At 38.7% G+C, this 24,516-nt stretch overlaps 1 protein-coding gene across 2 annotated transcripts in view; it reads right to left on the reverse strand.

The window, feature by feature from the left end:
- OSBPL8 (oxysterol binding protein like 8) overlaps positions 1 to 23,593 on the reverse strand; it is an 84,501-nt gene extending 60,908 nt beyond the window's left edge. For both annotated transcript variants that reach the window (XM_032687498.1, XM_032687497.1), the window contains exon 1: positions 23,471 to 23,593. The gene's annotated coding sequence lies outside the window, so the exon portion shown is untranslated. The remainder of the gene's footprint in view (positions 1 to 23,470) is intronic.
- Between the last annotated feature and the right edge of the window lie 923 nt (positions 23,594 to 24,516).

Genomic DNA, 24,516 nt, shown 5'->3' on the forward strand with positions numbered 1-24,516 from the left:
AATCCAGTGGACCAGAGGAACTGCAGCCTCCTAGTTGTAGTGTAAGGCCACAGATCATCCATCCCTTTTAGCTAACAAGTCCACACACCAAGTACACTTCAGGCCAATTTCTTGCACATGATACAGTGCTACTGCATGTCAAGTACTCTGCGTTTGTTGTGATTAGTTCCCAGAAAGCAGGAACTGAAGCTCAGTTACTGGTAAACATGGAGGAGGGGCAACAGGATAAAATATCAGCAAAATATCTGGTAAACAAAGAAATCACAATTTTTCCTCAACTCTCAAGCTAAGCATCTTATACTATTAAGAACTTGGAAGAACTAGGAGGATGTTGCATAGTGCAATTCTAGAAGAGAAATTCGAGAGTTGAGTAAATCTCTAGGTTCCTTCTACTGTTAAGTCAGTCCAAACGGAAGAGCTTGACAAAAATCAGTAATTATATAGGAGAAGTCATAGATGACAAACGACAGTTACATTAACTCTGAACTGGAATGTTTGAATGCTCAAAAGTCTGCTACGAGTATAAGCACAGCAGAACTCAACAACTGCCTCAAGTCCCCCAGGTATACTGTGATCACTTAATGCTATCAGCCACCAAATCTACCTGTACATAACACTTCCTTCCACCCCACGTTTCATCACCTGCCTCTTCATTTCCCAAACAGTCCACATGCAAAGAACGCTATTTCCTCTGTTTCTGTAGTGCTCTTTTCAGAAGGGGAAAAAAATATCAAATACCAAAACACCGAAAAACAGGAAATTTGAAGCTTAAGAAAAAGACTTGAAAACATCTCTCATCTAGAAATAAGTTAGCTGAGGTATCTGGACTGTGCTTCCACTTGCCATCTTTTGAAAGAGTTAGATGGCAAGGAATACCAAGGAAAGTGTAGCAAACTTCTGAATATCCACTGCAACGTTAATAATTACTACCTTAGAGACAAACTTTAATAGATTACTACCAGACACCAACTTGTCCTGATAAAAATACAGTACAGAAGAGATGGTAAGAATAACCATCAGGTAATAAAATCCATCATCCTCTCTAAAAGCTAAATCCCAAGGGTTCAGGAGTCCTTTGGCCATTGAAATACACTTCAAAGCTCTCCAACCTGTCCCACTCCACAAGATATATATTCTGCACGACTGTTCCCATAATTCAAATGAGTTGTTAGTCTTAATAGTAAAAATGTCTATTTCTTCACTTACAGGTGTCTAGTTACTTGAAGCATTACACAGTTTGCCTCCACAAGACATTTTTACCTAGGGCTCAATCTAACTTTTGAGTATAAGAATAAGAGAGGCAATAAATCATTGGTTTTGTTCATTTAAGCTAGAATCAGAGAAATTCTATGAAGCTTCATAAAATATCCAGAAGATTTTTTTTTTTGCTTCATTGTGAATTAGGCAAAGAAGATTTAATCTAACCTTACAACACCAAATCTAGCATTTTATTTTTACACACATTTTAGTTTTTACATTATTTTACTGCAGTACCGGCCAGTAAAATAACTATGTGGATGCTATGCAGAACCTTAAACAAGGTTAAATTGGCCAATGACAGTTTTGGTTTTGAAGAAAAAAGGATGCACTCAAAGTAATGGTTAGACACATTGCAAACCATATTCCTTAGATACATTCCAAACCATATTCCTTTCAGAACTCTGCCCTGCAACTTAAGGGTACATTTGCTATTTGGGCCTTGCATTTTTTCCTGCACAATGACAAAATCTAGAAGAAAGCAACATGTTAAATTTAGTACTTTAAAGTCAAGGAATCCTGCCTTTCTTCTAACAGCATTAGCAGTTTTCTTTCACATCTGTGAAGGTAATACTAATAGTCTTTCACACACACCTGCATCTCCTCAGATATCTAGTTAATTCATGTTCATCTAGAACTTTGCATTAGAAACCAAGATGCCTCTCATAATAGCTCAGAGTATTAAAAAAAAAAAAAAAAAGAAAAGAAAAAGGTTGTTCTGCACTGTGATGAGAGGCCAGATGGCACCCTGTCATTTTTTCTCTCATTTTGGCAGCTGTATGAAGATGCAGTGTGACACATTCTTCTAGAGACAACTGAAAGGGATTAGGAGATTACTAGTCCCCCACACCTGGTCCTTACCACCACCTCTTTTCCCACTGTGGCTGCTGCCTTTCTGAACCGTCTGTGCAGGTGCTCCCTAACCCTCTTCTGTCACAGAAACCCCCCTGTTGCAAATTATTTTAAACAGACACCCACAGAATGCACATAATCTAAACTGAGCTAGGTCATAGGACTCCTACGAGTCTGGCATAGCAGCAGTAAAGAACAGCTGAGGGTCACCTTTTAACTCACCTCCATTCCAACCACAACAGCCTGTGTAAGCACAGACTGTGCTTACAACTACACACTCCCCAACACCTGCAGGATATGAAGGGAATCGAGCCAAGGCAAAAGGAAAAGCAATGTTGTTTTTAAAGGTTTTTCTGAAATGAAACAGTAAGATAAATCAGCAGATATGTTTCCCCAGTCAAGCTGGATAGGTGGCAGAACAAATCCTTCTGTTTCTGATGCCAGAGTGGAATCAGTTGCCATCCTGAGACAGGAGATAGATCTGGATTTCCTCTGCATGGAACATTCCAAAACAAAATCCAACCTTGCTTTTCCTAAAAGAAATACTTCACCTTGACAGACATTACTGTCAAACAGAGAGTCAAAGCATTAAAGAGAAAGAAAAAAAAAAAGACTATTTCAAGACTATGAAAAACATTTTAAGAATATGATTAACAATTCATCCATTGTGCTGAAAAAACCTCAAGAAGGTATTAAAAGTCTAATACATCAAATGATGTATCTAAACATCTTACAATGAGATCATAGATATAGAAATATTTTAAGCCTTACTTGCAGGTCAAAAATACAATCAACTGCATAAGGAATAAAGTTGCAGAAAGCTGTTCTGAGAGTATATATAAAGAATTGCTTTCAAAGGTAGCAAGCCCCACTGGAAGTAGTAAAATTTTTTTTCACCAGCAAGTACTGTTGAAGAATAGCATTAATGTGGAGTGAATAAAATAATGACCTTTATTCATCCAGAGCTCCCAAAGACCTACCAGTACAGAATCACTTTTCTGTACCCCAGTGGCTGTATCAGCGAAATAAGAATTGATATTACCTCTCTGGGTCCTGCTAATGAGCATCATGAATACATTTCACAGGAGCTCAGGTAAGAGAGTAACTACAATCTTAATTTCTGCTCTAAACTGAAATACATAAAATAGAAAAATCAATGGAAGTTCTAAGATTAAAAGTGTGAAAGAAGACAACACAGACAAACATGTCTGAGTTGAGCTGTGCTTAGCTGCAACACAGTTATGTTTGAGAGGTTTTTAAGAAATGGACTTTCTACAGGATTAAATTTGGATATTTCTAACAGGAACCTAATGTTTATTCTCATGTACAATTTAATTTCCGTATCTTGGCAGCACTGCCTCTTCTTGATATTAAAATAGAGTTGATGACAAAAGAGATGGCCTTCATTTGGATTTCTTTTGGCTAGTGCTAGAAGGTAGTTTCCACAATTTCAAGATAGATGATATCTGTATGAAAATTTAGGAACAAAAGGTCAGAGTAGCCTACTGCAATAGGAAAAACTCTAAAAATCCTAACTTAAAGTAGCAGCAGGTTCAAACAGGCAGTGATACTATCTGGCTTACACATCATGGTTTATTAAAAAGATTTAGAAAGTCTAATTTAGATTTCCACTGTTGATGCCAAGTTTCTTTTTTTTCACTCTAATACTGAATTAAAATAAGCTGATGAACATAACTTTGCTTTTCAGGTGTCAGTGCTATTCTACACGTTCGCAATTCAGAATCTTTCATAGGTTTTTTGGCGGGGTTGTTTTTTTATTTGGGGAAGTTGTTTTTTTATGGGAGTTTTTGCATTGTTTTTGTTCTGTGGGGGTTTTCTAAAGACAGGAAAAAAATATTACAAATGGACTTTGTACAGCCTTAAGAAGGACTAGTGCTTTTTGTCTTCTGAAGCAACTGAGTAACTGCTGATCAACTTGGATTTGGAACTGCTGCAAGAATCTCACATAGCTTTTAGTTAACCAGGATACTAATAACATTAAAATGACATAGCTTGATCCACTGGAACTGTAAAATATTGTTGCATTGCAGACTTGGCAAGTGACCTAGCACTAAACCCCTTGTTTACCCACCTATTTCTACACATTACATGCTCCTCCATGACATTTCTTTGGGCGAGGAGAAGCACCTAGCCTGCCACAACAAGCAGCTATGGAAGAATTACAAGCATTATCAAGTGACAACAGACCTGTAATTCAGAGCCCTCAGAAATCAGGTCAATATCACTGCCTAATAGAAGTCAGGCAACTGCTCACACTCTTTGCAACAAACAAGGAACTTATAAAAAAATAATTTTTGCCAGAGCTGAAAATAGAAGGTAAGCCTTTCACACATCAAAGCCAGCCCTCAAGCACAGGAGTTAGACATTTTGTTCCCAAAGCTATCCCATTTCTGAAGAGCAGAATGCTTTTTGCTCCCAGTATTGGGAGGAGACACCAAGATTCTTCACAGTAAGAAACACATATTATCAGGGTACATTTAACATTTTGCTTCAGGGACCAATAAAGGAGATACTTTCTTTTCTGCCTGCATGAATTTAGTACACGTCATGGTTGGGATAAAGGGTTCTGTTCCCTGACAACCAGGGAGTGGTCGTAAGCATGTACAGGAAAATAAAGTCTTGACACTTCCTTGAAAATTCTTTGAAATGCTTCAGAGAAGAAAACAAAGAGAGAAAAAAAATAGCATCCTGGACGAAGAATTATTGTGTTCAAGGCTAAACAAATATTTAATGGACAAGGCACATCCTCCTGCCCTTCCACCCAGTCTACTCAAGTAGTGGGAATTCTCTTTCCCATAAAATGGTTTAAGAGGGCCATCAGATAGCTTGAACACCTGATTTAAAGTGAATACAATCCTCTCAGCTGTGCAATACCATAGCATTGTGTGATAGGAAGTTTTGAATCCTGCTTCTCCACCATCCTCTATCCAGCCCCCCAGTGCTCATTTAGTTAAGGGAGTCAGAACAGCACGGTGCAGGTTGTGAGAGACATCACAGAGTTCAGGAATGCAGGGTCAGACGGAAGACAGGCACAAGTGCTTGGAAGGAAGGATGCAACACTTGTGAGCTCAAGCAAATTCTGTTGCTATTTTTATAATAAGTAAGAATAATTCCAAGACAAATGTATTTATCTTTCAAAAGAAAAAAACGACATTCCTCTCTTTTACAGCATTACCTCATTCCAGTACTATCACCCAAACTGACAAGAGTTATCAGTTAATAACATTTCATAATTTACTTTCATATTTAAAATTACACACAATACCAAGATAACACGAGCTAAACTACCAAGATAATATTAGCATAAAGCAATTCAATACCCTGTATCTCTGCCACAGCAGTTAACTACACCTCTGTGTATAATGTTACACATTTTATTCCCTTGGAAATACATGTGTAAGCTGCTTTCAAGTCTGGCATGTAGGAAAAGAATGAAATGCTAATTTCTATACTTCACAATGTATATGGGAGCCAGGCAGCAATAGCTCAAAAGCTGTAACTGAACAAAAACGCATGTCCAACTTACTCATAGAGTAAGAGTGTTCCTGGGGCACATCCCATCTCTGACACTCACTTTCACACGTTGCACTGCTATGTTGGAAGGAGGAAAACTGCATGTACCCCTTTAGACTTCCTGCAGGAGCAGCTGTAAGAGTAACCAGCACTACATGCTTCCAACTATGTGCAATGCTAAAAGGGGCGACGGGAGAAGCCTTGTGGTCCTGCATTTTCAGTTCACTGCTGAGTGCCCAGACTGAATATCCAAAACCAGCTGTTACAGATACAAACCAGTCAACTTCAGCAGGTACACTGTAGTTACAACTAGAGTTTTTAACTTCTAAAAACTCTGATTTATCGAAGAAATCTTATAATGAACATGTAGGAGTAAAAGTTTGTTGGTTTGGTTTTTTCTCAAAATTGTCAAAAAGCACATGTAATATTGATTTCAATGACATCAACAAGCATGCAGAGCCTCTGATCTCAAAAACACCTCAAAACACCTCAAAAACACAGGCATACAGAATCTTTCCCATAAGAAAGGATTTTGTTCCTTCCTTTTGTAGCCCTCAACAGAATTCAGAGAAGGATGAGTTGTCCGCCTCCTGATGATCACAACCTGAGAAAAAAATACCGTAAGCCAGTAGTTCTTAATACAATGGCATGTTTTACACTTCCGTGATGGCTTCTAGAAAGTCTGTGATATTCATAATTTCAGCTTTTTCATATTCAAGTTGTCTGCAACAGACATTGAATATAAAATTAAGGTAACTCCAGGAGTGCTGGTAACTTCATAAAATCCAGATTTAAAGTGAAAAGCCAGTTGGATATTTCAAAGCCCAAACTGTAAAATAACTGAGAGGCTTACCTATGGAAACCACCTAACCACAATAAGCACACAAGCAATCCAGATACATGATGAAGTAATAAGCAATTTCCGCCCCAAGAGAAAAGCACTATTCCAACACTTCACATACAAAGAGAATTGACTGTTCCCAAATGTTGGTAAGTATAATTAACCTTCATAACCCTGTCTTTGGCCTTGAACATTAAAGCTGAATTCATCTTGAAAACCAATTAAAATGCTAAGCAGTCTATCTACTCTGAGACTGGAGAAGAGCATACTGCATTCAATCAAAAAACAAAGCATAGCACAATTGTCTCCTTGGACACCTTCAAGGATCTGTTAGCTGTTTTAGTAAAAATCATAATTCATAAATAAATCACATTTTAAGAAGAACTGAAAAATTCTTCAATTCTTCACAAAGATCCCAAAACACGTACAGTTTATGAAGGCAAAATTGAAGGTTTAACAGAAAAAAATAGGTCTAGAAATAAAGGATAAAGATGAGCTAAGTGGGCTATGAAGTTTGATTTTGCCTTCTCATGCTTATCTTTAACAACAGATATTAGTTGTATGGTACAGTTCACATTCACAGAGCTTAACCTGATTCTCCCTAGCAAGGTATCTTCATCCTTTTAGACTGGCTCTTGACAATGAAATACACTTAAAATTTATGTCATCCAACCTGCTTTTTCCATGGTTGCAATTTTTAAATTCGTAGAACAACTGGACAGGCAGAAGGAGCTGGAATTCTCATTTCTCTTTCTAACTTCTTTCCTAGATGATAGTTATTTCCTCTTAAAAAATCATGCCTACTTGCCATGAAATTCAGATGCATGTGAATCTCTGATGATCAGGTTTCTTTTCAACTCCTTGGTTTTGTTGCAGCTGGGGCAATCACTATGTTACTCTATTACCACACCCTTGAATAATGAAGGGAATAGAAGACTATAGTCACACTCCTAAATATCAAAGGAAACAGAAGACTATAGTAAACATATGCCCAGTCACTTACAAGAGCCTTTCAGAGTACCCAGACTCTGAACAAAGTGCTATTCCGCATGACAAATGCTGTCACAGGTGCACACCAAAAGCACTCTCTAGGTTTGCTTAAAAGTAAATTATAACCATTCCTGGTTTCCAGAATTTTCCATTTAATGTTGAAATTCATATTATACTAGAAGATTTTGGGCCAGGTATGAAATTCTGCTCTTTTAAGGACAATACAATTTTTTCTAAGCTGTTCTGGTACAGGAGGCTGTTGCATCATAACAGCAGAAAAAAAAAAATCTGTATCTCTCTGTACTTTCTTGTTGCATCTATGCCTTCATATTAATCATCATTATTAGCGTTTAGTATCAGAACAAATAAAGTCATGCTTTTTTTTTTCCAGTTAAGACACTAGGTAGAAACATTACTTTTTCAACAGAAGGAAAAGCAGGTAAAGCAATTTCTGATTGTTTAGTGATTCTGAGCTGATGAGCACCATTTTATAGTTCCAACTCAGTTTAAACATCAGAATTTTGTTTCCAGTAATATAGATGCTATATCTTAGTATAACTTTATTCACTACTGAAGTTCAGAGTGGTGTTAATTATTTTTTTCCATTTTTAAAACTTATTTTCAAATATACACAATATATCTGCTCAACAAGCATTTGTTTGGGTATATAAACAACCTTGAACTAGCTCTTCATTTCAAAAACAGATCCTTTATGAGGTGGCTAAAAGTCAGAATCATCTCCATGTTCAGTTAAGGCATATTTCAAGTCTTAGCTTCTAAGGAGTTCTCTTGGTTGCTGTTCAGTTACCCTTGGCAGTGCTGTAGATGGCAGTATTTCACAAAGCTGACCTCCCTGCCTCAACCCTGGGCAAGGGCCGCAATACAGAGAATATTGTTGAATATTATTGAAATACGCTATAAGGGTGCTGCAAGAATCTTCAGTTCAGGCACTTCCAGAACATACCTCACATAGTAAGAAAATATGCAAGATGCATTAATTTGAAAAACAATTTTCTCAGCTCACTAAAGAAATAGTAATAAATAATGCCAGTTAAACAAAATTTTTAAGGTGAGATCATCCTTAAAACAGAGATTCACAATAAACTGTTCCTGCTATGGGATTTGAGCACACTCAAGACATTTCATTTCAGCTGACCAAAACGAAATTAGGTTTTCTGTAGTAACCCTGAAATCCTGACGAGAAAGTGCTATTCTTGTGTAGGTGGGTACACCTGGACTCTCTGAGCTTCCAATTGACCTGAAATTGGGGCACTTTCCAGAAAATAATGGCCTGCACAGCAAACATCTCAGTTTCACAGTGAAAGATGGCTAAACACACTAAACTGTTAGCAACACAGTTTCCATGTAGAACCTCCCAGAAGCAGTCACTTTTGTCTTAAAGTTGACTGTCCACATCATGAGAAACACAGTAGGAGCTTCACAAGAACAAACTACTCCTCAGTCCTAGAAACAGAAGTCACATGAATCCACGTATACATTGCCTTGACCCATAATTCCCTTTCTTCCTAAAATTTTAACTGGAGCCTTGACCCATAATTCCCTTTCTTCCTAAAATTTTAACTGGAGTTGACAAAAGCAAAGTACGTTCTATCCCATTGCAAAAACTCTTAGAGGTTCTGCGCACATCAGAAGCAAACTGAATCAAGAGCAAACTATGCAAAATCCCAGGCCACCATCATGGTGGGTTCACATTATTTCATAATGGGTAGAAAAATGGCACAATCACTACCAAGTCAGTACCTTTAGGAACCACCTCACCAGCAATTTCAATGCTCCCCCAGATAAATGCCTCCTCCTAGCTGTGAGCCTCATTATGCATCTCAAGCGAAGTACAAAAACACTAGCTCTCAGGACACAGAGCGTGCAAGCTTCTCTTTGTAATGCTCACAAATCAGAATTCATAAGAGGTTCATTTCCATTCCCTATGAGGAAGGACGGCCTGCTAAAGATCAAAACTGCTTTCTTTGCTACTCAGCAAAATGTTTGCTGGCAACTAGAAAATGCATGAGATAGCAGAAACAGTGACAGGAGGAGCAGAAGCCAAGACACAAAATAACATGTCATCTTCGTTAGCTCTGCAAACAAAGTCCAAGGATGTAATGGAGAGCAGACTGATACCACTGCATTCCACCAGATCTGATATCAGCAGTAGGGCTCCTACAAGTAGTGCTCCTAGCAAATAAATTTATGCTGATGACAACCTCCCTGGACACAGTTTTGGGAGGAGTGGAGTGTTACTATATTTGCTTGTACAGCTTATGCTTGCAGTAATTTGTTTGAGGAGGGAGGAGACGCTGACATAAGCACCTGCACTGCAGCTTCTCTCACACTGTCACAATAGCACGATCTTTGCAAGTTAAGCAGCAAAGACTGCCATGCACAGGCTTCAAATAGAGACATTTAAAATTTCACAACTGCAAAATATGCATGCATCATGCAAGCTTACATCAGCGAACACCTGTATTTTCCTCCAGAGAAAGTAAAGCAAAGAACAAGAACACAGAAGAATGCTACTAGGTTTCTGAATTGCTAAGACAGATAGGACAGCAGCAAAGAAGAAACAAATATGCTACTATATGCTTAAGTGAAAGAAGAGAGCTAAACGTGTGGGGCTAAAGATAAAACAATCATGCGTGGAATACTGCTGGGATGGTAAAAAGACATTTAGAAATGTCAGAAAATTATAACCAAAACAGTTAATGACACAGAGTCATCGCCTAAAAGACGGCTACAGCAGGACAAACACAGAAATAAATTTTTAAATAAATCTATTTTTTTAAAAACGCAGAACAAATTTCAAACAAACATGACCCTGTAACAGGGTGGTGACTAAGGCCCCCAGACCTCAAGGGGACTTTCATTCCGTATTGAGGGCAACAGCAACATTGCATCAAAAGAAGAGGACAGGTGAAGTTGGAAAACTGCACCTACTACAACTGGAGGTGGTAATAGAAAAGCCCCATTATTTCTTCTCTTCTCCTTCAAGACTCGACTCTTGGGACCCCTGACACCAGAAAAGGAGGTGAGGACTTAGTGAGAGCTTTCAGATTGCAAATTAAAACCCCAATAACATGCACACACCTTCCTTTACTCAGGTCTTTTTCCAAGTCTTCACCAACATGACAGTCGTTTAGAAATTACTTTTCCTACTCTACAATTTCTCCTGTCTGGGCTGCCCTGCTGCAGAACACAGAAAATCACAAAAACCCACCACATTTCTCTCTTCCTTCCCTCCTCCAAGAGTTTACAGACAGAAGTGCAAATTCAAACATCATTTGCCTATCAAGGCATTAAACCATATTCAGAATTCATTCTACAAGCCAAGCGCTCACTTCTACAACACTTCCCCCAACACCTTAAAACCAAATGAATAATATAAGATGCTACTCATCTGGTAAGAAAGACAACCCAAGCTTCTTAAGTCTGCATTTTTAAGATAGAAACATCTGCTAAACAAGAAGTTTTAATCACCTACAAGAAACTAACAGTGAAGGACAAAAACAAAAACAAAATAAACACCAAACTGTTTAAATTAAATTGTTTGTTAACAATGGAAACTTAAGCATTTTTTAAAACCCACAAAAATGTCTATAAAATACCTATAATGAATCACAGTCCAAACTTATATTTAATACCTCAGACATGTTTCAGCTATCATTTCTGGATGCTGTACACTGAGAGTAACATTAGGTCTCTGTCACTCTAGTTTCCTCTTCCTCTACCATGCCTGCTGGCACAAATGTTTTTGTACAAACTAAATTCACAAAAGGTCAACTGCCAGACAATATTCTGTATACAGAATTAAAAGCAAAAAAGTTAAAACTCATTGTCTGTAGTTCTTAAGAACAATATACTATCGATTTACCCTTAACACTGGTTTTTTAAGATGCAACAAGCCTTAGCTTCCTGAAGTTTAAAATTAAAACTAGAAACATCAGTGGTTTGAGAAGCTGTTTGAGAAGTGGTTTGAGCCTGCTGTTACTACACAGCAATACCACAGTGTTACAGAAGAATTACTGGTCTCTTTTACGAAAAGCAGACTAAGCCATGCAGTCATCTAATTTTTCTGCTGGATCTTCATCAGCCTGATGCATAAGCTATTGTTGCAAGTTCTGATGAAGAAGACAGGAAGATATAATTTTTAACTGTTCACAGCATGAGAAGTGTCATACTGATAACTATTTCAGAGGCATAATGAATTCTTGTAGCTGTAATAAGAGGAAGGAGGAGTCCACAAATTATAATGCAGAATAATTAAGGAATGGAATTCAGAAATAAATCCGTGTAAGGGAACAAAGAACTACAATGCAGGAAGATAGGCAGACAAAGATCTGCAATACATTTGTCTGAGATTCCAATTGGCAAATATTTAATCTATAGAGCCTGTAAAGGTAATACTTGAAAGCACTCACAGATTACAGCAACTGAAACAGTACAGCTCAGTGTTGACTTTTACCTTATTCTTATTCATGCCCCAATTCCATCTATGCTGTTTATATGGCAATTGCTAAAATGGAGGTTATTTACATTAAGAGATAACACAAGTCCTGTTCACAAGTGGGTTATATTTACAAAAACAACTTGTCAATCAGAGAGGAAAGTGACTTAAGCAAAAAACAACCATTTTTCTTCATTTCATAAAAAGGGATGAAATATAATTTGATAATTGATAAAATAAACAGTAAAAAAATGTGTATTTAAGTTATTTTCTGGTCAATTAGTAACAAAAAATAAATATTTATACGCAAAAAATGGTACAACATGCAGTCACTGATTTGTTAAGCTTGAAAAATAACCACCACCTACCAGATCTTTAATCTTTTGGACATAAATCAAGCTCTGTACAGGAAGAAGGTAGAAATCAACAATGACATATACGAGGACAAATTTTTAAAGTTCACTGAATACAAATATTGTTTATAAGCCAAAAACATGGGGAAAGTATTAAAGATTGTTTTAATTGAACAAGAATGTGTCTGATCAGCAAGGTAGTACAATTTGTAACATGTGATCTGAGAGTGACTAGAGCAGAGATTTCCAAATTTAAAAAGAAAACAAAGCAAACCACCAAAAGCCAAGCCCTCTGACACCACAGGCCTCATTTCCTTACACTGGTTCTTAGCTTGCATAGAAATAAAGTATGTTTCCCTGCTCTGAGCTGAGAACCAAATGGAGTATATGACACTGAAAGAAACTGATTATTAAGCTTCAAAGAAAATATTCTTGTTAATGAACAGAGAGGAATATTGAGCGCTGTTCTTTGAAGCACTGACAGTAAGTGGGTATAGTTAATATTTAATTAAAGTAGCTGACATGGTACAGGACCCATCTGAACACCCTCTCAGGTTTCTTTTTCACCATTTTCTCTCATTTTATAGGGCAGCTCATTGATCTCTATTCTGTGTTCTACCTTGATTAGCATGTACAAGCTTGCTGGTACGTGCTTCTTTGCCTTAGCAGACTTGCTTTTTTAATCAAAGAAGAACTTTTTTCATCAAGGTAGAACATTCATTCTTGTTGAAAATTTCAAAATTATGTCTTAGAACCTCTCCTTACACTCAGTAATTTTGTGCACCATTTAAATAGATGTAATCCTCATTTCTGAAGAGGAGGTGTCTCCACTCAGTGGGTTAGAACATAGTGCCAATAATGTCACAGTTGTGGGTTCGATCCCTATATGGGCTATTCACTTAAGAGCTGGACTTGATGATCCTTGTGAGTCCCTTCCAACCCAGAATATTCTGTGATTCAGCTTACCAGTATCACAAGCTTTAAGTAAGTCCATGCTTTCCCCTTATGATTTTCTATCCCAGGTATTTTAATGTAGCTGTTTGCATTAAGGTTTGTCCTGCCCCTTTTCAAGGCAGCACAGTTTAGTGACAGTTAAGTATAACTACAATCCTATTTGCAAGATACAATCAAGGTACTGTTTGTAAAAACAGCAAGCAGTAAATCTTTACAGGTAGGTTAGTGCGGGGTCCTTAGTTCTGCGTACAAAACAAGATTCAAACATTAGTTTATTGGCTTCTCTCTACAATCACTAGGAGTACGTTTTAATTACCGATGAGATTTTTCATTTGCTAACAAAAGAAACACTACAAAATTGTAATTTCAGTACAGGAAATATGTGCTATTACATGAATCTTTCAGTATCCAACAGATCATAAGAGACAGTCCAGCAAGATCTTTAGTGTTAGAATTGCAACTTTTTATGTATTGTGCAGACCCAATTTAAAGTTGGATTTTTTTTTTTTTAAATACACTAATTGAAGCAAAGATATACCTTCAAAGTCTACAATTTGCATAATACAGATTAATAAAAGTTGCTTTACTTACCCATACAAAAAGCTTCATTTCTCTAAAGGAGACTGCAAATAATGAAGTTATTTTATATTATATGTATAATTTTATTATACATAGCATATATATTTATAGTATATAATATACATGTTATATTATTAAATAATATTTATTAGTATATAAATAATGAAGTAAAAATAAATTAAGGACTCCAGGTCACAGCTACCCCCCAGCTGTTGTGTTAGCCTAAAGACCTAGCTGAGAGCCCTAAACTGAGGATTGCCAACTAGCAGTTCACAGGAGGTCATCTCCTTCCAGTGTCTTACTAGTACGCTTATTTTCAATGCAAATATATACATGCACACACGCAAATTCTGTTCAGGTTCAACAAGTCCTTGCAGTGAAGCAGATACTACATGGGCACTGTGTATATCACATAGAGGCAGCACACACTACTGTCTAACCAACACAAGCAGGCCTATCACTTCAGAAAAATCAAACAAACAGAACAACTAAAAAGCCAAAGAACAACTAAAAAGCCAATCCACTCCCCCAGCTAGTAGTCCTCTGCAGTGTCTGAGCTATCTGGAGAGAATACAAGCCACAGTTAGTCAGATGGTGCCTAGAGTTACAAGAAATGAGAAAGAAAATTCCCTGCAGCACTCTGATGGTGATTTTTGTAGAAGACCAAGCCAGGGGAAAGATGGAAGTATCCACCGAAATTGGAGCAGGTAATGTAGCTGGAATTGCAGGATAAAGTAGACAGGTCATATCTCGCAACAGAAAGCAGTAATCCCAAATGCTTTTTCTTCAATAAAACTAACAAGAAGGCAGCCCTCACCATGCTACTTACACAGAAAAAATGGATGGAAAAGAAGCAAAAAGGCCACCTCAACATTAGCAGAGCAGATGCCATTACGTTAGGAAAGTGATTTTAGAATGTAATTCTAAAATTACATTGTCTTCACTCACAAAAGGTACTCCTCCATTAGCGATGTGCACCTTACATCCACACTCAGTATGTTAGACATCAGCTACAAGAAGTGTGGCCAGATGTTCAGTCACACTAAGTTAACCCTATCTGTTACTTCAGGTAAGAATTTTAAGACTTCCTCAATCCTCCTGCCCCTCTCCTCCATGTTACCATAATTTTCATGACATTGCCTTAATTGGAAAAGAGTATGATTAGGGACAAAAACCACAAGACAATATCACAGAGAACCACAGAGGATTGTAAGGTCTCCCCATAAGAAATGGAATGAGCAGAGGAGCAGATAACTCATTCAGAGGATTACTAATGGTCAAGCATCTGAAGAACTGGAAAATATGCAAATCTAAACACTATTATTATTGTTGCTGAAATTTCCTCTTGTAAACCTTGTATTTTGGCTCCCCAGTACCTAAATGACTTCTGATGCACAGACCTCTCTCTTTGCCTCCCTAAGGGGAAAGACAGCATTAAGAATAACATAGCACTAACTTCTGCTGCAGCATAATCGGTTATTCAAGTGTACAGCTCATACTAGCAAAATTTAACGTGTTTTCTAAAATTACATTGTCTGGTATACTATACTCAGAATAAATGTATGGTGGCTGTATAGTACATATAATAAATCCACTAAGATTAGTCAAAGCCAAATTTTCACTGCATTTGCCCCAGTTTTACAGTGCAGAGTATTAACAAAGTTTAGCTGGTGCATAGTACATCCATGTGTCAATATTGTCCAGAAAGATAATGAGCAATTGACCCTAAGTTGATGCCTATTTCTGGCACAAGTCTACAGAACTTTTCCCTTGCATTTTTTCCTCCCAATAACACTAGCTATTATTTGAAGTCTTCTACAAATAATTTTTAAGCTTTTTTTAATTTATTTAACTCTGCTTCAGCTTCCAGACAAAGCTATTTCCTCTAGATTTGAATTACACATATTCATAATTACTCAAGGACTGTTTGCTAAAAGGAGCAATAGTCGTGCCATTTCCAAGTCTTGTCATTTTTATCATGTTAATATTTCAGCTCTGGATCACTCTTATATTTCTAGGACTAGTATACTACAAAAAGTTAACACTTCCCTTAGTTAGCAACCGGATGTCTTCAGATACTTTATTCCATATTTATACATGGACTACACATTAATAAAATCAGCATGTTTCAAGTACTTAAAGTATATATGCTTTTTTTAAAGTTACTCGGTCCTTTTTGAAAAAAAATCCAGTAAACTTGAGTGTCCAATAGTCCCTCAAAAAGTGCAGTGCAGCAGCTTTCATGACATGGAAAAACAGGGCAACACTGGCATTAGTGTTGCCAGTGTATAAGAGTATGTGATTTCTACCAAAAATAATTAAATTATACATCCACCTACTTGGGGAAAAGAGGTCCACTTTATAAAGCACTTGGTTGACTTCAGAGGTTCTCTTCACCTGGAAATGATGAAGGCCTGAAACAAAGCTTCCCCAGGAGTTCAGACCACCTCCACCCAGCACCACTCCTAGGGTTTACTTTTAGTTTAGCTCCTAGTTGTAACTCTCTGGAGTTACTCTGTGTTCAGGCAAGCACACCTACAAATGCAGCTTCGTGTTCAGGAGCCATAGTGTAGGTGGCAACACTGGCAAGGAGTCTGCACTACTGCCATGTTCACAGGAAGCACAAAGATTATCTGTGCCTGTCCATGAAGTAGATACACCAACGGTAAACTGCCTAAGAAAGAACAAATAAATGAATCCATCAAGCAGGTGAGGTGCCTCATTTTCATACTACACACGTGAGGGTTGGGATAAGGGAGAAGAAAAAGCTAAGTGGTTCACTCTCAAGAGTCAAGCCCAAGTAGCATAGACTGCATTATATGCATTAAGGTATAACACATTTGTTTCAACCAAAACATTATCCATGTATTATGTAGTCAATTGCACTACTCTAAACAGACATCTAAACTGCCTCAGTGACACAAATAAACTTGTTCTTGTGATTGCTTTCCACTGGAAAAAATACTGAAAAAAATATCATGAGAGGCCTGTTTACATCAAAAGTCTTAAAATAGAACTGTTATGAGACAAAGGTAAAGTCATGCAATGAAGGAGATTGGTGATCTTCTACAGCCACGCTAAATATTTGGTTTTGGGCTATTATGTATTTAGAGTTTCAGACAAACTCTAGTATGTTTCAGTCCTCTCAGACTAGTTCCCAGTGACGAACAATGGTAAACCCACTCTCCTGGTACAGTATGGTGCTGCTGGATGCGACTCCCACAGTTGCAAAACAACAAACTGCAGTTTATTCAGGCTCACTGGTTTAATGTCTAAACAATATCCTAGCTATCCCTTCTGTGTTAAAGAACAGTATTTGGTTTATGCAGCATAAAGGTTCACAAGTTGCACCAAAATCTCCACTGCAAATAAACTGCCTCCTCCTCCTCCTAGCAGCACTGGCATTCCACTGCACAAAGAACAGAACTCCTACGCTGCTCCTCTCCACCACCCATCCCCATGCACAGAGGAGCACGGCGCAGCAGGTCCCTCAGGCAGCCACCTCTGAGATGAGTCTGGGAGGAACAGCTTGAGCAGGGGGTGACAAATTTGTGGAGATTTATTTTGAAAGCTTCATATGGCTGTGAACATTATTTTTCCCTAGCTCCAGTCATACACTCCACAGTATTTACATCCCCTGCAGAAACAAACCACGCTATGGCCTGCTTCTAAGAAAAAAGAGTGGCCCATAAGCAGCTATTTACATCAGAACTAAATGTGCAAGAATAAAGAGAAAAATATGCTATTTAGTACTTAAAATGGCTTATATCCATTACCACATATCCTCATACCAACTGATCTTTCCTGTTACACTTCGGTTAGACAAGGGAAGCTAAGGTTTCAAGTTTCTTAATTCAGTGCCATTTAAGGAGTATCTAATCACAGATTTACAGCATCATCACACTTCTTTTTAAAACCTGCAAGGACTGTAAGACCATAAAATATGAATATATTAACTAAAAAATTAGGTCAATGTAATATTTAAGAAAACGTCACCCATGTTACCGAGAAAAAGTATTCATTTTGCCCATAAAAGCATCCTTTCTACTACATGTCTTCAAAGTAATTAGGAAGAAAAAATCCACAAAATTTCAAGCAAAAGAACTTGCTGTGTACATGGCCAAAAGTATTTCATGAATCTTAATATGTTGCATTTCGCCTTTAGAATAAATCCAGGAATCTTTTATAATTCATGAACTAGAAACCAACTGAATCTATAATTTACCACACAAATCTTGTATCAACAGTATAACACTCTTTTTAAGTATCACCATCTAGTTCTAAGTAATAAACTGTTTGCCTTAACTCCCCAAATCATCTGTAAGAAATATAAAATCTAAAGAATATTTTTGAGGAAAAATATGCAATCACTGAGATGTGGCCACATGAGGTATTTAGAAAAAAACCTACTGCACATGAGACAAAGCCAGGTTTGGAATGATACTTATGCTACTTGAAGAGTCAAGGAAATAATTTACAGGTATAATTCATTATGTTAGGGTGTAAGGAGAAGTGAAATTTAATTTATTAAATCTTGGAAATGCTTTATTTATCTTAGGAATAGATAAATAATGCCCAAGCCACAGTCAAGTACCCAACCTGGTTTACTAGACCACCTGTTTACTACCAGTTAAACATGGGAATTCTAAAAAAACCCACCTATTTTCTGATGCCTACTTCCTTAAATAACTAGAACCATCAATTAAAAGAAATGTCCTACAACACGCATGCTCCCATAAGCTGTGCAAGAACACTAAATTCAATAAAAATATTTTTTTCACATGTTTAAATGACATGTATTACAGCTGCATGTCCAAGTTCAATCCTTTTCAAAAGCAACTCACTGGTCTTTTGAAATAATATTCAAAATACCATGGCTTCTGTTTGCAGGTATGCAAAAGATAACTCTGGAAAGAAACATGCTGGTTTTCCTTATCTCAATTGAATAGTCATATTAATAGCTTCTGCAGTACTACAACACAAACACTGGGTGACAGGATTAATGCACTGGAAAATGTATGAACATACAGATAGCATATGAACTAGCTCAAGCTTCGATGCAATGAGAATACTTTCAAATGGATGAATGAATGCTTGAATGAAAAAAAGAGTAAGATCATATACACACATTCCAATACTGTGTCAAAGTCACTGTTAACCTTTAAGAATTTCCAGACAGATGTAGTATTTTTAGTGGATGGATGATCAGTGCTGTATCCTGTACTGAGGGAACATGCAGATATAAAACCTCATATCCACAGTTAAGAGTGTGAAGAAAATGAGGTTTATTTATTTCTCTCCTAACACCAGAAGTCCAAGCTATTTCCTCAAAATTAAAATCTCACTTCCAAATGCCTCTTACCATCTGTCAAGCAGTTTTAGCTGTTCTGAAGAGGCTTCTTATGCTACTGTATATGTTACATCTGCAACAGATTTTCTTCTTGTAGAGTACAGATGGAATAAAACATTGTTTTATAACAAATATAGCAAAATACTGCACCGGATTTCAACTGTGTACAATTCAGAACCAGTTACTCTGAATACAACACTTCTAACATATCTGCTACTAATCAGTGGCCTATTATGAGCACTGTTTCCCAAACTTCACTTGATCCATTTAGAGGATTCAACACTGCACGTAGGCCTTTTTTTTAAAAGTCAATGTCAGTCCTCAAAACATCAAGATGCACCAAGTCTCTTTACTACAGTATGAAATTACAAAAATGAGAAAAACCACAAGAAAAGCATGCAACTTGCTGTTCTCACAAGCTGAAAAAGTGTATGTTTTAAGATAAAGCTACATAAAGCTGCTTCGACTGTGTCTAAACTGATGGGGTTTCTTAGGCAGAGAAACCATCTCCTCAGTCAGAAGCTAATTTATAAAAACATCCCTGAAACTATGCAGATTCTTCAAGTCCGGGGTTCCAATTAGTCCATGAGGCAACAATATATCTCCTCTACTAATTATCAATACCATGAAGTATTTATTGTTCAAAGTCAGTGACTTATTTTTTATACTTTCTGGTTACAATTAAACCTTCTAAGATCTAGAAAACTTGCAAAAGTCGCACCTGTCTCAATATTTGTTCATACGTTCTCAAAAGAAGTAAGAGCTTTACAAACCCTTTACATTACTCAGTTTTAAACTCAAAGCATGACTCTCCACTCTGTATTAGTGGGAAAGCTGTAGGTAGCAGACGGAAGGAAGGAAACTATTGACAGGTTGAAGCTAAACAGAGAGGTTATCAACCCAAAACAAGAGAACAGCAAAAGAAATCACTCAAGCAAAATCCAGAAACAGTCCTCTAAAATGAGTCAAAGCCTTTGGAAAAAAACAAAACAAAACAAAACATTTTTTGTTGTTATGGGGGTTTTTGTTGGATTGGTTTTTTCTTTGTTTTTTTTTTTAAACCAAACCAAACAACCAAGACTGCCTATCACCTCTTCTATCTTAAAGGATATATATTTCTGAATTATATTAGCACCAACTACCTATTATAATAAAAGTTAATTGTAAATATTGGCTAAAAAGCCAGGAAAGATTAATTAATTCAACATCATTATGACAACTTAAGAACACAGAGAGGAAAAAACAGTAAAAACAGTTCACTCAAGAAAAAAATCTAACGAATCACTTGACATTTAGAAGTGCTTTTTTTTACTTCCTCACCAATTCGCTGAAATAGCCTAGGCAAAGAACTACGCTGCTTCACTTCCTGTAAAAACAGCAACTGCACAAATACCTGCCCCAAAAAGCTTTCTATTACTGCTCCTCTACTCTCCAACAGTACATGTGCTGAAGAAGCAAGATCTTCATTAACAGCATACTGTATTATGAACCACAATTTACCCAACCAAGATGTCCACATTACAGTTTGGGGAACAGGATCATCGACTTCTGTGTTTATACTACTTCTATCACATTGCATAGACTGAAGCAAAACCCACACCTGTAGGTAGTAAGACTGTGCTGTTTTCTACAGCTATCACTATTTCTTCACAAGGTCTTTTTCTGTCTTCCTTTACAATTCTCCATTTTGTTGAACAATAAAAATTGTGTTTAATCGTAAATTTGACTAATGCAGAGCTTGATACTTGTTCATTAAAAAGAAACAAAGAAACAAAACTAAAGCAAACCCCATTGCTTGACCCATTGGGAAGTTTTAAGTATATGACATCATGTAGTTTCTCCAAAAAATTTATTTTCTGTTCTGAAACAGAAGAGCAAGAGACTAACAGATAAGTTATCTGACAGCCTAAAGTAAGAGGAATTTCACAGCACTAGGAGGGAGAAGTGAGCAAAAACCCTTAGAAAACTCCCCTGCATGCTTCAGGAAACAGAATTTGTGGGAAATCGGGGCGGGGGGGGGGGCAGGTGGTAAAACAGTAATCAGTGAAGAGATGAAAGCCTAATAACTGACTTGACACAGTTAATTAAAACTTGGCTGAGTGCTCCACGCAAAGATTTACTGGATGGAGAGGAGGCTGGAGCACAGCTTCACAGAATACAAAGTATGCATTTTCTTGTACTAGGTAATTGCACAACCATTTCTTTGAAAGCATAACAGCAGACAAAAGAAAACGGATAAGTGCTGCATCACCTCAGACCCTTTTTGATCACTTCAACAGAATTTAAGAAAAGGCTATCTAAAAATGAGCAGTCTTCAATAAACTTCCTTTCTCCCAAAACTACTTTCCAGTAATTCCTGCATTTTATTTCCCTTTTGAGCAAAACCCTGAGATTATACAGCACTATTAAAAGAACAGGAGAAGCCTGACTTTCTGTCCCAACTCAGTTCCCTGCAAAAAGTGTACAAGTCCAGCATTTTTTCCTGCAAATTAGAAAATTCCTCCTTATGTTGTAAGAGTTAACAAACTTTCACAAGCATTTATAGAACAGAGTTTGAAGTACCCCAGAAGTTCACACGTGCAGCAGAAATATGAGCTGGATGGCCCTTTACTGAAAAGTCAGTTTTTAACTAATTTGACAGAGCAGCATGTTTAAAAGGAGCTCTTTCCCTCACCCATGATTAAAGTAGAAAAAAAGATCTATTCATTGCTAGGTCTAAGCTGTATCAGCCTCGACGAATTCAGTTTACTTACAACACGATTTTTAGTCTTTTCCAAGCTAAATGACTATGCTTCACAACTCTACAACAATAAAGAAAAAAAAGGAACCAAAGAGCCAGCAAGTGACCACAATCCCACATCTCTCTTTTCCCAACTAGTTTCAATCCTGAAGCAGATGTATTAAACCAGCATCTGGAAAGGAGGGCTCTAACGCCAAGTTTTGGAAAGTTGTATAATCACAAAACAAATTACTTCAAAGTTCAGGAGTTTTGATTAAAAACTAGTACATGGCTAAAACAACAAATGACCTCAAAAGCTTTCAGGGAACTCTAAAACAAAATAGCACACAGAAAATTTCACCAGTCCCTTCTACAGCTACTTGATAGCCAACAAATGCAATTATGTTCTTTTCTTTTTTATGTCGTTTAAAACCAGAACTGTATCAACTCTCAATTCTCACTTGCTGACGAACAGAGAACAGACCTGACAAAGACAAGTGGGAAGCACGACTCCATATATACTTCTGCTACTGTCCATTCACTGCAGACTAACAACTCAGTATCAAATCCTGTCTCTTTAACGCTTCAAACATGAGGTTGATAATTAACAAGCATCAGCAGGGCCACAAATACATTAAAACTTAATGGATCAAACAGATTTATATTTTCTATGATTAAATTGAAACTATTAAAATTATGAAAATTGACAGATGAAAACCAGCCGTTCTTAAAAGGTTTCCTGTCCTCGGTCCCAAGAACTGTTTCGTTTGGACAGCAGCAGCAATGAAACTCGTTAGAAACATCTTCAGTAACACACTGAATTGATGGCTTTCCTCCTTTCATAGAAGGAATTCTATAGCGCGTTGCTGTAACACACAATTTATGAAGACTACTAGTTCAAGAAAACGTCTGAAGCTCATCCGAACGATCACCGAGTACGTTAAGCACGAACCCTCTCAGACAGGAGGGGAACGCGTTCTTTCGGAAGTGAGCCATTTAGAAGGCCTGCTAATAGTCACAAGCGCGGCTGGCAGCAGCAAGGGACCAGGGACAGTAACATGGATCTAGGTTTCATTCCCCGCGGCATTGCTACGTTAGAAGACTGTTTTCCCAGTGCGAGGGAAAGGAGGCTGCCGACAGTCAAAGGAGCTAAATTTTAACTGCATTCCGCAGGCGGTTTCCACCCGTGGCTGGCGGACCCCGGGGTGTCCCGGAGTGTGATCGCGGCAATCAGAACAGCCGGGGATGGCGAGGCGGCCCTGCAGCCCCCAGCCGAGGTGTCCCGCTTCACCGGGAGCGCTGGGGTCCGATACCGACCCGACCTGTCGCGCCCCGCTCAGCCTCCACTGCGGGACCCGGTCCGGCCACCGCCGAGCGTCCGGCAACACCCACCGCGGCCCCAGCACTGCCGGAGACTCCGAGGGGCTCCCAGAGCCCCCTCCCGCCCAGCGGCGGCGGGGCGGCAACACACACGCCACCTCCTCCTGCCACCGCCGGCAGCGCCGGCAGGGACCTGGGTGGCATCATGACACACCCCCAGCCTGACTCCCGTCCGCTGCCCCAGACCCGCCGCTGCTCTCACCTCTGCCCGCAGCCGCGTCCGGCGGGAAGCGTGGAGGGGCAGCTGTCCGGTGCGGGGTGGGTGGCGGCCGGGACCCCTCCCTGCCGCCGGCTCCGCCTGCCCCGCGCGGCACCAACCGCTCCTCCTCCTGCCGCCGCTCTCGCCCCGTCTCTGCTCCTGCCGCTGCCACTGCCGCTGCCGCCGTTCCAGCCCCGCCCGCGCGGCGCCACCCGGTCGCCGCTTGATCCGCTCATCCGCCGCGGCGGGAGCGCGCGCGCAGGCGCGGGCGCAGCGGCCCCGCCCCGCGGCCCTGGAGCCGAGGGAGTCCCCACGGCGGGTGAACTGCGAGTTCGGGGAGCCGAACTAATACCACCACTGTAGTTAAAACCTGAGTCTGACCGGGTGACGTAGATTGACCAGTTTAATAACTGGTCAATAACTGTAACTCCTTGTGAGCAAGACAGTTTTCTTGGGTTTTTGCTTTTGCCCCTGTTCTCCCATTGTTTCTTTTGTTTAGTTGGGCAGGCAGGGGTCGTTGGCGGAGAGGACCATCTGCCGTTCTCTTTCCCTGTTGTTCCCAGGGGACCCCATGAGGCCATGAATTCCCCTTTTTTTGTGGGTAAACGAGTTCTTCTATATCTTTATGGTGTTGCTATTTTGCTTGTCAGTAAATTGTTATTTTTTCACTTATACCTCCTTACATTTTTGTCTATGTTTGAGGAGGGAGTTCATTTTACTGGAGCTCCCACCCCAATATTTGTCTTTAAACCAAGACACCACACTACACTTTTTGCTTCTCCTGGCCGTCACCAGTAAACTCTTTGTTACTTACTCCTTGGAGTGCTTTTGTAGCTTTACAGAGTTCTTGTATTCCTGTCTGTGATGGAAGGGGGAGGCTGGCAGCACACCAAAAATACAACAGTTTATGGAGAGGCTCAGACCTCTGCTCACGTGGCTTACACTGAATCACATACATGCTGATGTTTTCATAGTTTACACAAAGCTGAATTATGTCACAGATATTTTGCATTGAAGGACCTCATATGGGGAAAATGGGGGGAAATGAC

Source organism: Chiroxiphia lanceolata, chromosome 5, assembly GCF_009829145.1.
Source record: "Chiroxiphia lanceolata isolate bChiLan1 chromosome 5, bChiLan1.pri, whole genome shotgun sequence".
In the NCBI taxonomy this organism is placed as follows: domain Eukaryota; kingdom Metazoa; phylum Chordata; class Aves; order Passeriformes; family Pipridae; genus Chiroxiphia; species Chiroxiphia lanceolata.